Source organism: Lasioglossum baleicum, chromosome 4 (genome assembly GCF_051020765.1).
Source record: "Lasioglossum baleicum chromosome 4, iyLasBale1, whole genome shotgun sequence".
NCBI lineage: Eukaryota > Metazoa > Arthropoda > Insecta > Hymenoptera > Halictidae > Lasioglossum > Lasioglossum baleicum.
This window is the reverse complement of record NC_134932.1, coordinates 8,748,886-8,766,110: the sequence shown is the minus strand read 5'-3', so window position 1 is coordinate 8,766,110 and position 17,225 is coordinate 8,748,886. Positions and strand designations below refer to the sequence as shown.

Below are 17,225 nucleotides of genomic sequence, written 5' to 3'. Positions count from 1 at the left end.
TCACATTTATTACTGCAATAAATGTTCGAAATGATGTCCTTCCGTTGTGATACATGTCGTGAGGCGAAAAACGACAGATTGTACAGCTCTTTCGATGATTTCAGGTTTCATATCAGCACATGCAGCAATTATTCGTTCCTTCATATTTTCTGGCGTCGTGGACTGCTCTTGATAAACCGTACCCTTTAATGTCCCCCATAAGAGAAAGTCAAGTGGGGTGAGATCGGGTGAACGAGCCGGCCATGATACAGGTCCGTTGCGTCCAATCCAACGATTTGGGAATTCTTCGTTGAGGACACGTGTTGCAATATGGAAAAAGTGTGCTGGACACCCATCGTGTTGATACCATAATACTAGACGGTCCCTAAATGGTACATCTTCTAATAAACCTGGTGGAATATGTTCTAAAAATTCAGCATACTTCTGCTCAGTTTGCGTACCGTTGATAAAATACGGCCCAATTATCCTATTATTTATTGGGTTGGTAAATAAGTTTGTTCGGTTTTGTAGAGTGGAATAAATCACAAAAACCGAACGAACTTATTTGCCAACCCAATAGAATACCACACCAGACATTTATAGTCCATGGTCTCTGCTTATCGAGTTGTCTAAACCATCATGGATTTTCAACCGACCAATAATGCATGTTCTCGAGGTTCACCTGAGCATGATTTGTAAAGTATGCTTCGTCCGTAAACAATACTGTTTGGAAAAACATTTCATTACTTTCATATTTCCGTATACCCCATTGAGAAAAGTGTACGCGGTTTTCAAAGTCTCTTCCATGGAGCTCGTGGTGAAGAGATAAATGGAAAGGATGAAATTTTTATGAATGAAGAATCCAGAATATGCTTGTCACACAAATACCGGTTTCACGTCCAAGTTGCCTTATACTAACATTCGAGTTTTGGTCAACTTTAGCGATGATATTGTTCACAATTGCTTGATAAGTAACAGTCTTACGTCTCACACGAATGTTTCTGTTGACACTACCAGTCTCACAAAATGTTTTAACAATACTTGAGTATGCAGAACGTGATGGACAAGAACGTTCTGGAAATCTGTCTTTCTAAATTCGTATTGCTTTTCTTAGACACTCTCGAGCTTCACCGTAAATTAAAACCATTTGAATTTTCTCCTGTTCTGAATAACGCATTATGGATCGCTTGTCGATACACTGAGAAATCTAGCAGTGAGAAAACTCTTAACCTTCCATCGGGCGCAATATCTGGACCGCCGAGTTCGGGCGCAATGTGCTTGAGGGGCCCACATTAAAAAAACATGACAAACACCTAATTAAGTTCATTTATACAACTGCTGTTAGCGAAATAGTGCACTTGGTGAGGTCTATACGTGTAGGGCCGCCCTTTTGGACCCTCCCCAAGGGTGGGGGTGACTGTTTTCGAGGTATCTAAGAGTTACCTAAATGATCGCGCTGTGCCTAAATACATATCTCTCTCACTCTCTATGCACACAGAGGAATGATACAATGTGTTTATTTACAAGTTCAAGTTCATGGTCGAATTTCTGTTACCGTTGAAATCTGAAATGTCGCTGAAAGCAAATTCTGCAGTAATTAGCAAATTTCAAAGTTCACGGTCATTTCAAGGTCGTGCTATTAAACATGGATGAATGCACAATAATGTTTGCTATAACATACAACAACAAAAAATGTGTGTATACAATATATAAAAAAACACGAGTGACTTTGAAAAAACGATTAAAAAATTACAATTTATAAAAAACGATTCTTCCATCTGATTCGTCTTTCGAAACCAATTAGATTACGTTCGAAACATTTTTTGTATTTTCAGAGATAGAGGAGATATATTTAGGTGTCCCGTTTTAGAGGGAACACCCTGTATATGGGGTCTAAAAGTGCGTGTACGAATTCGAGGCTCCGGGAAGGATCAGGCGCGGCGTGCATTGTGTCAGCTAATTATTGAAAACCGAATGGCACACCGTGAGGGGAGTCCGCGTGTGAGGATTCGCATTGGCAAATGTAATTCGGCCGATAGGACGTAGTATTTCTGGTGCGAAGTGTTTCATTCGGCGAGGCGAAACGGGTTACGGGGTGGAATAACTAGTTCAGGTGTGGCAGGCGAGGGCAATGGGTGAGCTCAGGTGCTCAGTTACCGGCGTGGCAGCTCAAGTGAGGTTTGGTATCGGGTAGGTAGGAGGACGAGAACGGAGTCAAGGCGCAGGTGCGCAACACCGTAAGCTTCTGTCCGTCGGTGACGACGACGGCGCGGCGTCGGCGCCGGCGTCGGCGTCGTCGCGCAACCCGGCGTTGACCGCTAAGGGTATACACGTTCCGTGTGACAGCACAGAGCGCGGCAGGAGTCCAAAGGATCACGAGGTCCAACCGTAAAGTCATTCGCCGGTAACTCTCCTAGTCGTTCAACTGGCTTTTGACATGAGCCTCGGTTCCCGCGCGTTCGTCAGTTAGGAGAGGATCTTTCGGAACAAGGTCAGTGCTACATCATCGTCTTCGTTCCGCTGTGATCATCGTCACCAATCAACCTCCGAGCAGCTTCCTGCTTTCGTTCCGCGTATTTAACCGTTCGATCGTCATTGGAGCGACGATGTTTCCTCGCGGGAATTTGCAACCGAGTCGTTCTAACGAACAGTGCTTGTGTAAACAAAAAGAAAATGAGAATGATTCCCGCAGAGGATCGAAACGGAGTGATCAACGCCCGTGAACAAGTGAGCATCCTTCGAGCGTTAGATCTGCTTCCCGCGGGAACATCGAAGAGAGTGAACTGTGTATCCTACAGGTGATCAAGACTGAAGGAATAGTGTGATCGGGAATGATCGTGGATCTCGTGCTACGTCTCTAGAGTTACTTCGCTAACAAATAACCTTCATAAACGTTTCATAGAGTTCAACGAAAGTCGTCCTTCTTATTTTCACTTTTCGGGTGGTCGAAGCACTCGAAGAGGTTGCCTATTTGTTCACGGGCCAGGAAAATGATGATCGAACACCTGTTAGCATCTACTGCGGGAATTATTTCGTTGCTGCGTTGAAGTTTTTGATGACGGTGATGACGCAATTTTCGTGTTGATCGGATAAATGTTGTAACATCGGAAAAATGGAAACGAACTTATTAAATAATTCGAGATAGAGGGAGTAAAACGAACGAAATAAATGCGAACGGTGACGTTCTCTGTTATTTTGAAAACTGCTCGAGAAAAATTCAAATATACCTTGCAGACTCATTTGTATACTTCCGTCGATATGCTCGTTAGGGTTTTTCTCCGCTTGAAGAACCTCTGTCTATGTTCTTCTCGAATATCGCTACAGGCAATTATAATTCTCTTGGAAACGATCGCGCTTGTACGGGGATCAAGTTTTGTGAAACGTCACCGGAGACGTTTGCACACACTTGAGTAACGCGAACGCGAACCAACGATCCTAAGGCTCTCGGAAATCCTACCGTGCAGAAGTTTTAAAGAGTTTTCGAGTCGTTTTCCAGGAGGGCCCTTCTGAATTTTATAAAACAAGGGTTATCGATCGTCGCTGCACGCAACACGCCTACGCGCGATAGGATATTTTTCAAGTTTGTCTCAAATGATACATAAATTAACGTGAAACTCGCTGTAAACGTTCCTTCGCTAACGATTATTCCAATCGACATTGACAAAACGGAACAATTTAGTGGAACTGAGCAGGGAGGATTAAATAATTACAACTATCGGAGCAATTTTGTTGTTTAAACATTCTCGAGGATTATACTAATCATTTCAAGGATATTTCTCAAGGATCAGCTATTAATTCACGCCTACCACCTGTAGAAATTGTATAAAAGAACTAAAAAATGAGAGCAACCTGTCGACTATATAACCTCATCAAGAATTTTAAAGTATAGACAATCATAAAAATAGGATATAAATTAATTTGAAAATTCGCCTATAGTATGATGTGACGAATAGTAGGGTTAAATATTTTTTTTCAGTCAGTTAATATATTTTCATAGTGATTACTGGAACGAGTGTTCATACGATGAGAGGAACGGGTTTATTCAATTTTTGAATTTAAAACGTCGCCATTGACGGCGCGGATTGCGAACCCGTGGAAGAAGTGTGAGAAATGTGTAAAATTTCACGAGGATTACGAGATTTCACGAGTCTATGGATACCATCGAACGTGTCTTGCTAACATTGCCACCGAACGAGAGTTCGTTTCGAGTTTGGTCAGGGGTCTCCGGCAGAATGAGCACGATTATCGATCGCGGCACGGAATTCACCGAGTTAACGTACGACGAACCGAAGAAACAATTTTTAGCGCGGTGCGCGTAACAAGTGGCTCCGTTGTTCCGGTCGTCTGAGCTTTTCGCGTTGTTGCCCATTGTTCCTCTCGATTCCCTTAGTTCTACGACGAATTAAGCTTCGTACAATGTAAATATCGATACACGCGTGAAATCGTGAACGGCTTAAAGTAGGACGTTAAAAAGTGGCCAAATTTTCGGGTTGCTTGCAAACGAACCCCGGCGACTGATACACGTTGATCTTGATGAAACTTTACAAAAGTCTTCGTTAGACATACCTAAGAATTTAGTGACACTTCGTTCGTGTCCGTTTTTTATTTTCAGGGAGAAATCAACCTTTCTATCCGAACCGCCTTTCTACCTACGTGTTTATAAGTCGTAAACGAAAAAGATAGCAACAAATGGTTGAAAGAAAAGTGACGTCTCATCTTTTTGTTGGTATCGTATGAGCCCCATTTTACCATTCAACTTTGTCCTTCAGACATTTGACGTACAGTGACTCCCACTAATATTCGGACACTCTTAAAAACACCATAACTTTTTTAATATTGGAATATACGACTTGAAATTTTTGGAGAAGTTAGAAGAATTGGTTTGCTACACAATATGACAAAAATTTAAAAAAAAACTGCAGGTTGTCGGAATTGCAAAGAAAATACTAAAAGCTGTATTATTCAACTTTTCTGTGTGGGCTTACAGTGGGTGTACAAAGTGTTCGTACACCTTTTAAAAACTAATAACTTCTTTATAATTGTATCAAACGACCTCATTTTTTAATAATCGATTAGAAGCATTGGTTTACGAAGTGATATGGAAAAAAGATTTTCCAAAAATTATAATTTACAAGGTTACATGCAAAAATAAAAAAGGCATTTTTTGAAACTCTTTTATTTGGGTCCCTAATGAAAATTTAAAATATATGTTTTGTAGATCTATAATAGTTGTACATATGCTGAAAATTTCAACGAAATCGGTTGACGTAGGAAAAAATTACACGCATCGAAAGATGTACGATTCTGTGGATTTGAAGCAGAAATTGATCAAAAGTCGTGTAAAACTACGATTTTCACCATTTTTAACCGCCTGTAGCTCGCGTGTATGTTAATCGGTTTCGATGAAATTTTCAGCATGTGTGTAAGTATTATAGATCTACAAAACATACATTTTAAATTTTCTTTAAGGGCTCCAATAAAAAAGTTTTAAAAAATCCCTTTTTTATTTTTGCATGTAACCTTGTAAATTAAAAATTTCTGGAACATCTTTTTTGCATAACATTTCGTAAACCAATGCTTCTAATTGATTATAAAAAATCAGGTCGTTTGGTACAATTATAAAAAAGTTATTAGTTCTTAAAAGGTGTACGAATACTTTGTACACCCACTGTATATGGAAAATTTAGAAAACACGTTTCGTAGATCTGTATCAATTAAACATATGTTGAAAATTTCATCGAAATCGGTCGACGTTGTAATGAGCCACAAACGTTTAAAGAGGGTAAAAATTGCAGTTTTTCACGATTTTCGGCCTCCAACTGCAGTAATTCTAAGGATTCTTGCATCTTTTAATGCCTGTTGTTTTTTCCTGCATCAACCTATTACTATGAAACTTTCGCATTGCGTATAATTGATACAGATCTACAAAACGTATTTTTTAAAATTTCAATATAGGCACGCATAAAAAAGTTGTAAAATGCGACTTTTAGTATTTTCTTTACAATCCCGACGAAATGCAATTTTCGAAAAAGTTTCTTTTCACATCCTGCAGTGAACTAATTGCTCTATTCCCAAGAAAGTTCAAATCGCATAGTCCAATATTTAAAAAGTTATGGTGTTTTTATGCGTGTCCGAATATTAGTGGGAGTCACTGTATCTTTAAAAACAACGAAGATATTTGAGGTGGCAACGTTAGGTGACTCGTCCTGTATGCAGGGTGGTTCACGCAAATTGCACACCTATATAACTTCCAAAGTATGCGTTGCACGAAAAAGTTTTGTATACAGAAGTTGCATGGTCTGAAGGAGTACCATTATGTAGTGTATTTATTTTTTTACAAGTGGCAGCGTTTCGGAAATTTGTAGGTCGACTTTGTTTGTTTAAATGGAATACTATATTTTTTCAACCAAAATATGGAAGAATTTCGAATTTTTAGTAAAAAAGTATTGACCTTCATTAGCCCCAAACCTAATAATTAACGAGTAATTTCACTTTATTTCCTGAAAATTTTACTAGTTATATGTATATGAAAAAACACTAGTGATCTTGAAAAAACCATTAAAAAATTACAATTTATAAAAAGCGACTTTTGAAACAATTTAGATTCCGTCAAGAACATTTATTGTATCTTCAGAGTTAGAGAAGATATTTAAATGGCTTGTTTGAAGCGAAACACCCGTTATAAGTAGACTGCAGATGTTTATGGAATTTGCCTTTTTTGTAGACGAATTTTAATCTCATTTTCCGTGGTAGTATTCTTTTTAGATCTGAAATAAATTAAGAATCTATTAATTTCTGTCGCATTTTATGTCCTAGAATTTTTCGGAAATTTTCAAAAGCCATAATTGCGTAAAGATCCACAGTCTATTTATAATAAACCTGTAGAACATTATTTCTTAATTAAAACATCTCATAACATTTGCACTCTGAAATTGGATATTTCATACGCAACGACTTAATTGTTGCTTTAGGTTATATGGATGGGTTCATCGATCTAATTAAGAAAGAAAACGTCTAACAATACTATTTCTTACTGCTAGCAGGGTCGAGTTAATGTTTGAGTACGTTTGCCGACTGAACCGATTAAAACACAACGGTGCACTTTATCCGGCTCTTTAAACGCTTGGTGGTGGTTTTGCCTTCAACATCTGGAGGTACTAACGAAAAGTCTCGCTGCTCTAATGAGCGGTTATAGGCCCTGAAGCCCAATCTTAGGATAACTTAGCAGGTTCTAGGCAATATTACCGACTTCTGTTAGTACCTTGTCGTCGAGAAAGTGCTCGACGACGCACTATTGGCCAAACCGACGAAATCTGTGTCAAAATCAAAGAACTTTCGATACAAATGAGATAGAGCGATGCAATTTTTTTAAATGAAAGCTAAAACTTTGCAGAATATGTGATAATTATGAAGATTGTGGTACGAACGTTTTTTAACCTTGAAAGAATTCGTTAAACTTGCACAATTTCAAGAAAATTGTGGTTTTTCCAATACCACGCGCGGAAAAAATTTGTTTTTAACATGCCACACATCATTTCCCGTATATTTTTTCACGTAATTTTTTCGTTGTAATCATTAGAATCTTTCTATTTTTCCCATGTTCTGCAATATTTCAGCTTTAATTTAAAAAAAATCATCGCTCTATATAATATAAAGTTCTTTGATTTTGTCACAAAATTCATCACTTTGCCCCACTGTGCGACGTACAGTGACTCCCATTAATATATTCGAACGCTCTCAAAAACGCTCTAACTGTTTCAATATTTGACTATACGATTTGAACTTTTTCTAGAAGTTAGAACAATTAGTTTACTACACGTTGTGAAAAGAAATTTTTTCAAAAATTGCAATCGGTCGGTTTTGTATAGAAAATTACAATTTTCTCAATTAAGAAATGACAATTTCTCTCTTATTTTTTAGGTGGGCCTATATTGAAAATTTCAAAAATACGTTCTGTAGATCTGTGTCAATTATATGTATTGTGAAAGTTTCATTGAAATGAGTTGATGCGAAAAGATCGTACAGACATCGAAAAATGTAAGAATCCTTAGGTTTATTGCAGATAGAGTTCAAAAATCGTGAAAGATTGCAATTTTCACGATCTTTAAACGTTTGTAGCTCATTGCAACGTCGACCGATTTTTATGAAATATTCAGAGTATGTTTAATTGGAACATAAAAAAGTTGCGAAATACGAATTTTAGTATTTTCTCTGCAATTCCGAAATTGCAGTTGCAATTTGCAATTTTTCTCGAAACCTTTGGTCGCGTTGTGTAGCGAAACAATTGTTCTAACTTCCTAAGGAATTTCAAATCTTATGGTTGAATATTACAAAGTTACTTTGTATCATAGAACGCGCACGTACTCATTTGAACATTGCTCGATGAAAGGGGGATACATGTTCGGAATTCTTGAGGGAGGGAAAGTGGAAATATTTTGTATTACCGTTGCGTGTGCCGTTCTGCTGTGCAGGAGCCGAAGAATTATAGTGCCAGCTGGAATTCTACGACATTCCCTACGGCGACTCGGTTCACTTGTACTTGATACGCACTTCGTCATGGTCGACGTCCCGAATTTCCGTTGATACGCCGCAAAGTAAAGGCAGGGTGTGTCCGATTCGAGTGTACGTGTTAGCTGACGGTTGTTTGTTTAATCCCAGGGGATCGTGCAACATGGCCACTAGCTGCTTTCCCTCCTATCAAAATCTCTTCCATCCAAAGCAGGCTTTTATCTACACACACGTTTACTCGATATTTTCATCCGGCACCATGGCGTTCATTTGCTCTGTTCTTTTATTCGCTTCACGCTTTTTATAGAATTGGCTTTTAATTTTGGCACGTCATTTGGGGGTACTCTGGGAATGTCATTTTGAGAAACACACATTTCCTAATTTTACACACCTGTCTCTCGGTACCTATTGGGTCAAAAAATACGTTGGAACGGTGAAATTTGAAGGAAATGTAATGCTCTTTTCAAAAATAAAAAGGAAAAGTTCGTAGGACCTATAGTTTTTGAGTTATAGGCGAAATACCAAAAACAGGTAACAAAAATCGTGGTTTTTTCCCCCTCACCAAGTGGTGGCAGAAAAGACCTCGAGCGTGAGCACTATCATACAGGGTGGTTCACTAGTATTATAATTTTCGGAAAATCTTTTTTGCATATCATTTTATAAACCAATTTATTAACCTTTAAATCAGGTCGTCTGGTACAATTATAAAAAAAGTTATTCTTAATTTAAAGGACGTACGAATACTTTTTACACTCAGTGTGTATATCTCTAATCTAAACCATCTTTAATTTTAATAAGTTATAAATAATGAAATATGGAACCGAAAAAATTGCCAGTAAATGTATACCAAAATCTATTGTGTATACAGGGTGCGGAGCAAATTAGTCCCCACGATGATGAAAAATGTTTCTTACCAAAGTTAATCAGTATTTAACCGACAAGAAATTACAATATTTTAAATTTAAAAAAAAAAATTGATTTTCAACCAAAAATCAAAGTCGCTGTCATATCTTTTAATGGAACTGTATTTTTAACTTCATAATATTATAGGCGACGTCGAAACGAAACAATGACTTTCAGATGACCTTAGAAAGATAATATCGGCATGAATCAAATGCCAGAATATTTGGATCGGAACATATGGTCCAATTCGATGGTCAGCTCGCTCGCCGGATATGACCCCTTTAGATATTTATCTTTGAGGATATTTACAATCGATTGTGTATGAAAGACCTGCGGATAATATGGAAAATCTTAAAGAACGCATAATTCAAGCGTGTAGAAATGTAAAAAGAAGTTCTCTAAGAAGTTCTCTATGGAAGCTACACATAAGACTTTGTTACAAGGAGCAGAACTTTGCGTTACACAATATGGGATGCAGTTCGACAATTTAATTTAATTATTAATTAATAACATGTACACGTTAAGTTCTGAAGCAATGTTTACGTTCATTTGTTTACTTCTAAATGCGAGGCGTTGCTATTACGAACCGTCGAAATATTTCAAATATTCTGGCAATTGATTCATGGCGATATTTTCTTTCGAGGTCATCCGAAAGTCATCGTATAGCAGGTCGTTAAATTCGTTTCCACGTCGCCTATAATATTATGAAGTTAAAAATACCCAGTTTTGAAACTACCCATTAAAAGATATGACAACGACCTTGATTTCTTTGTTGAAAACCGATTTTTTTTTAATTTAAAAAATTGCAATTTCTTGACGGTTAAATACTGATTAACTTTGGTAGGAAACACTTTTCTCTCCGACCATCCGAAGGGGCTGAAAAATCGTGGGGACTAATTTACGCCGCACCCTGTATGCAGCAGTTTCTGAGTAAAACTTCGTTACATTTAAGTGACTCACCCTGTATATTATGTCACATTGTGTAAATGCTTTAGCTTCTGTTGCTCTGAAGATTTGTATCAGCTTACTTTTCTTTTTAAATTTTGTGTGCCGCGATTGCATACAATTTTATTCAGTCGAGAGCAATAAAAATATATTGCATATTTTGAAAACGAAAGATATTTTGCAGCTTGAACACATTCGACAGAATATAAATTTTATTACTAGCCATTGTTAACTTATTCGCCTCCCTGGAAGATTTATATTTCCCGTTGTTTCTCTGTGTTTTTTTTTCTATTTTGTTTCTCCCTGAGCACAACAAGAGGTAGTCACGACGTTTACTGCTCTTCACCAGGGTATTTGCTCCGTTATATAAACGCACGTAAACGCACCCTTATATTCCCGTTACGATCGATACCGTTATTATATTCTAGTCACCTTAGCAGGCTTTCACGCCTGCTGTGTCACCCAACGTTGTTCTCCCCCGAATTAAATGGAAAGACACCAGATCGCCGCGCCGCGCTGCCACAGTGCGTTGGAATGTTCGTTTTGTGGACAAAATTCCATATCTTAAAAACTATAAGTGGTATAAAAAATGTCTCAAATAAAAGTTGCAGGGTATAGAGAAGAGTATATGATGATTATATTTGTTTAATATTATAGTGGATCTCTCTCTTGAGAAACTCCGTAAAGATCACGTTTAAAATTTCATATTCAAATTTAAATTTTTGATTACGCATTTTGATAGATGTGGTTAACAATAAGACATTTCCAAACACTACAGAAACATTATTTTTGCATAAACCGGACAAAATTCCATATCTTAAAAACTATAAGTGGTATAAAAAATGTCTCAAATAAAAGTTGCAGGGTATAGAGAAGAGTATATGATGATTATATTTGTTTAATATTATAGTGGATCTCTCTCTTGAGAAACTCCGTAAAGATCACGTTTAAAATTTCATATTTTATATTTTTGATTATGCATTTTGATTGATGTGGTTAAGACATTTCCAAACACTACAAAAACATTATTTTTGCATAAACCGTTGTCAAGATATAAGCATCTAAAGTTGACGTATCGTCTATAGTGGTAAGTAAGACCTTAGTTTACTTACTTGTGTAACGTTTTAGTACGACAGTAATGGTGTTTTAGAGTTATTTAAATCGAAATATCTCGTGAACTACTAACTTTTCGACATACCTAGGTTAGTACTTTTTTGTAACGAATGTCCAGCTGCATCGATTGATGTATTAAAAAGTACCTCATTCCATTTAAGAAAATATCGATGACCTTGCAATCTTGTAAAAAAATGAACTTGAAAATTTTTTCCCTTACACCGTTACATGTGGCCCTTCAAACAGTGTAATTTTGTCTTAAGAAGTTTTTTTGTACAACGAAAAGTAACGAGGATATTTAGGTGTTTTGTTTCTTCGGACTCACCCTGTATAAGAACCACCCTAATCCCCCACACTACTTACAGAGTATAATGCAGATTTTAGTCGATCATAAACAAACAAAGCTATTCAAGTCGGAATTTCTCAATCGCCGGACTTTTAGCCCCACTGTTCCCAATGTTACGAGTAGAAAGATATATAGGATGCCATTTAAAAAAATTATTTTGGCTGCTATCTCCTCTATTTCACCCACACAAGAATCATTTATACTGCACAATGTACTCCTTTGTAGCGAACAGTTTGGTGTAGGTCAGTGTGGGAGCATTTTTGTGATAGCTTCAGTCCCTCACGAGATACTCCACCATTCATGTTTACATAAATGTACAAGTAGGTTTTTCCATTTAAAGGAATCAAGGTGACCTTAAAATCTCCGAAACGCCCTCACGCATATAAAAAGTGTTTACATCACAATATTTCCCCCTCCATACCATGCAACTTTTGTATATGCACATATATCATTTTTTCATATAATTACAAGTAACGTAAATATTCAAGCTGGACAAAGTTATTGCCCCATCCTGTGCGATAGTAGGAAGGAATTCAGCGCTTGTTGCGAATCTACAGATTTTTAATCAATAAACACATTTTATAGTTGTTTCTACGCAATTCGCACAATTTCCTACACTGTTTAGAAATTATTCTGCTACTTTGCGTGCTCACATATTTTCGAATGAAACATCATACTGAAGATGAAACTATCCTTCTCCGACATGAAAGATTTTACTGCATTAAATATTTTGTCACGTATTTTACTAACTCGCGTCTCACAGATAACGTGGACGCGCACGAAACTCGTATTGCACGAAAATTTAACTGCTGTTTTAATTGTACCATGTAGTACTAATTACATTCACAAGCCGCTTTAGCAGCGTGAGGTTAGCTAAATTGCGAATAGTTAGAGATAAAATTAACCACGAGTGAATTTAAAGAACGCTAATATTTTTAACACCATGCTTCTGTCACAGAATATACGTAGATCTTTTAATATCTTTTTTCTTTATTAGGCATGCTAATTTTCTCATTATTTCTTAAATAAGAGCTTCAGAACAGTTTAAATTATGAAATAGAATATTATCTAGTTAAAGCAAGATGACTACTTTTTTTTTAGACTGCCACGACTACAATTGCAATTCTATTTGTGAAAATTGAGCCCAATTTAACGATATCGAGGACAGTATTTTTTGTAATTGCAATATAATTGATTCATTATGCAGGTATAAAAGGCCCCGTTGTACCGTGAAATAAAAAGAACTTTCCTCAGTATCATTAACAGATTTATAAGTTGTAAATTAGGTTGAACACATAAAAATTATATCTTTGGATCGGTGAAGATCCAACCTTGAAAAGACCTTGAAAATCAAGGTCAACATTTTGTTGCTATTGCAGCGTATAGTACTCATCGCGAGGAAGAAAAGTCTCGAAGGAACCATGGATCTCAAGTCAACCGTTTTATTAAAAACGATGTAAAAGTTCCATTTAACTTGTAGAATAATTTCACTGTTACAATGTGTTTATATTTTTATATTCACATGCTTCCAAAATAAATAGGTAGTAGGGGCTCAGACAGATTAGTATCGCACGTAAACGTCGCACAGTGGCCTGTATGTCCGATTTCAGCGGTTAAAATTCAATTTTTAAAACTTTACATAAATTGTAAAATTTTTGTGGCTTGTGAGTTAGTTGAATATCTGAGGAACAATCTCTCACCATTCGTTTTCCCATTCATGTATCCATAAAGCACTGACATTTGTCGGAACTTCGAAATTCTGTTAACACGCTTTCATTATTCAACGAATTCACTTAATAGTAATTGTTACCTTATTTACATACGCTAACAGATTTTTGTTTTATACAAGTTTTTTTTCGCTAAGTACAAGGTATACTTTTAAGAGAAATTCACTTTTGTACTATATACATTTTTTTGTCACTTTTTTTATGATTCTAAGACTTTGGTAATGACTTTGTTATACCTCCGGGTGCGACCGGGTGTTCATTTCTGTGCCATTGTGTTCTTTGAAGTTTTCTGATTAAGATGCAAGAAAAAGAGGCTGCTACTACGCGCTGCTCCGTGTTTTATAGTTGATCTACGAAAAAATGGCCATCGTGCTCGCGCGGAAATCCCAGCATTTCTCACATTCTGCATGTTTGCATTCGCTATATGTATATCTTCGTATTAACTTAAATAAATACTAAATAATAATAATAATAAACACTCAATATACACTAAAATAAGAAAACAGTATACACCTGAAATTTATATAATATACAGGCTGGGGCAATAACTATGTCCACTTTCAATATTGCCTTTATTTGTAACAATATGAAAAAATGTTATGGACAGAATTTACACGGTATAGAGGGGGACATGTTGCGACATAAACATTTTCTGCGTGGATGGAGGCATAGAGGAGATTTCAAGGTCACCTTGATTTTTTTAAATCGAAAGACCTACTTTTTGTCAAAATCGCTAGATGAAAGATCAATCTAGGACGCTGTTTGCCTCAAAAGACCTTCTTTTACGTTTCCGAGCAACGGTTTTGCAATATTTGGCTGCATGTTGCCCGTCAGATGGCGCTGCAGTCACGCCGGCGTACTAGCCTCTCCGACGGGCAACATGCAGTCAAATATTGCAAAACTATTGCTCGGAAACGTAAAAGAAGGCAAACAGCGTCCTAGATTGATCTTTCATCTAGCGATATTGACGTCTACAAAACCCCGTCTTTGCATTACCGAGAAATCAGAAGTGGAATCCCGGACCCTTGCAATCCTCGCGTACGTATACGTGGTCTAGCGGTGTGTGAGTGTTCACGCGTGAGCGTCGTCTGCTGGGAAAGACTCCCTTAAGAATGAAAATCCAAATTATGTAGGGAAAATCGATATTCCTAAGCTGTCTATTTTCATGCGTGTATCACAACTAGAATTGCTATTGTATTTGATTAATTTTATCATTTTTGTGGTCGGTGGACATTTAGAAATCGATATCAGTTGAAAAAATATCAAAATTAGAAAGTTGATTTGCGGCGTTGCCCCTCAGTCGAGGGGATAGGCTCTTGACAAATTCAGGGTAGGCAGTCGCCGAGAAATAACGCGACTTTACCGTAGTTGCATTCGGTGAGAATGAGTTTTTCAAACAGCGTTCAACTTGGTCTTTTCAACACATTTTCCGGCCACAATCAAATCAAAGATATTGTTCCGACCTCATGATTCACTGTGTACGGGAGCCGCGGACGAGCTGAAGATTTCATTAAAGGACGACGCCAGAGATTCTTTCGCATCTGAATTTTCGTGGAAAATCCCACCTCGGCGGTTGGAGAGATGTAAAAGAAAATTCTCCCCCTCGATCCTCACTCTCTCGTTCCCCGGTGTTTCCACGTAGCTTCCTCCATTCGGTCGCCCGAAGATTCACACAGCGGCGCGGCGCGGCGCCGATAAAAACGTTCGTTCTCTCGTTACAGTGGAATGCGTGCAGCCGTGTGCGTAATCGCGACCCTCAATTTCCGGCGGCCTGAAAATATTCCGAGGCTTGTTGTGCAGAAACCGAGGGGATTGTGTGGCGTGTTATCAGATAGTGATATCGTGCCGTGGCTCGGGGCCACGTTATAATGCTTGAAACCTTTAGGCTTATTCGACTTGATCTCCTACAGGCGCGCGACCATGTTGTACCCTTAGATTATACAAATATTATACATATACAGGGTGGGGCACCTACAATAACTGCGAAAGTATGATCCCAATCAAAGCTTCAAAAAAGTAAAAAAATTACGCCAAGTACATGAATTGAATTGAGCCGCTAACACGGCATAATAATTATGATCACAAAAAATATTTGAAATCGAAATGAGCTGCAAGTACATAAACTATAAAGATCTAGACATTTGCCTAGATGTCCGCGGCCTGGAAGTCAAATACTTGCCTGTGAAAGCATACATTTGATTACATGGAACTCTGTAGCGCGGACGCGGAGGAGCCGTGCGGACGCTCGCTCCGAGCGCGGACCGTCCGCTGCACTGTGAAAGCTCCCATAACATTGCAGGTAATTTGTTTCGCGCGCGGAGCGCGAACGGTCCGCTCAAGTGTGAAACGGGGCTAAGTACTGGGTGCGGGCGAGAGCGCACGGAGCAAAGGTACCGTTATGCGGTGGAGGTAGTGGATCGGCAGTGGTCAGTGTCGCCAGGTCGCCAGCAATCGAGGGGAATCAAGTACCCCCTCTCTGATGACCAGTCCAGTCCAGTGTCGCCAGAAAGTGACCGAACCGTCACTCGAGGGGAATACAAGATACCCCCTCTCTGATGACCAGAGTAATATGTGACACGTTGCGCATGCGTTTTAGGTTATTGCCGCGTATCGTATCCAATCGTATCGTACCTATTATGTACATGTACCTACTTAATGAAATGAATCATGTGGGTCGTTCCAATTATATGTACAATGGAAAAAATCTTGAAATCTGTATGTATGTAGTACTGAGTTACATTCCAGTAAAATCAATAAATCATAATATATTTTAACGCTGTTAACCCTCATACGCTCCTAAAAAATAGTTGCATAAAAGAGACTGTGATAATAAATTCACTCATTTTTCTTCTACACGATAAATTGACAAATTATGTTTTATTTGTACAACTCACAACATAGACATAAAGGGATCAATAATTACATAGTGTGTGAAATAAATAAATGGGTGAATTTTACGCGGCAATAACCTAAAACCTGCGAAATGTCATGTCATTGTTGCGCACGCGCAACGTGTCACATATTACTCTGGTCATCAGAGAGGGGGTACATCATTTCACCGTGACTCCCCTCATCTGGCGACACTGGTCCAGTCTACGACACGGGCACCAACGGGCACCGTGGTCTACGGTCTTAGTGGGGGACGTTGGAGTGTGCGCGTGGTGCTGGAATGGTATAGTGGAAGGGGAAAAGGAGGAGAGTAATTGAGGCACGTTTCTGCCTCAACTGGGGCTGTGATCGGCGTCAGCCGGGAACGTTGAGCGGCGATTGTCCTAAGAATTGGGCACGTCGAATGCGTATCTGCATGCGAACGTGACACTCGTCTATGATAAACGCAAACGAATCCCCCCCGAGGCTTTTGCGTTTATAGAGGATTTACTGTACTTCCATTTGAAGAAATCAAGCTGATCTTAAAATCTCAGAAACGGCATCACCCTCAAGAAAGAGTGCCTTTCAAAGTGATTTAAATTTTAAAATTTTTATAAAGTCTATTTCAAACGTCCATATCTTCGTTATTCTTAGGAATTTAAACAAATCCTTTTGCAGATATAGTTTTAAAGGCTTTAAGTAAATGTAAAAAAGAAAAATCAGTTTTTTATGGTTCTAAATCAGAAAACCTCCCCTTAAGTTCGTGTTCCGATTGTTTTTCCTTTGGTTAAATTTTGCTAGTTTCTCGAGAATACGGTAGAATGGATGAATGTTTG

The 17,225-nt window shown here is 38.0% G+C and overlaps 1 protein-coding gene across 2 annotated transcripts in view; it reads left to right on the top strand.

The window, feature by feature from the left end:
• The first annotated feature begins 2,239 nt into the window (after positions 1 to 2,239).
• The window catches only part of LOC143208276 (uncharacterized), a 244,213-nt gene continuing 229,227 nt past the window's right edge, over positions 2,240 to 17,225 (top strand). For both annotated transcript variants that reach the window (XM_076422548.1, XM_076422546.1), the window contains exon 1: positions 2,240 to 2,470. The gene's annotated coding sequence lies outside the window, so the exon portion shown is untranslated. The remainder of the gene's footprint in view (positions 2,471 to 17,225) is intronic.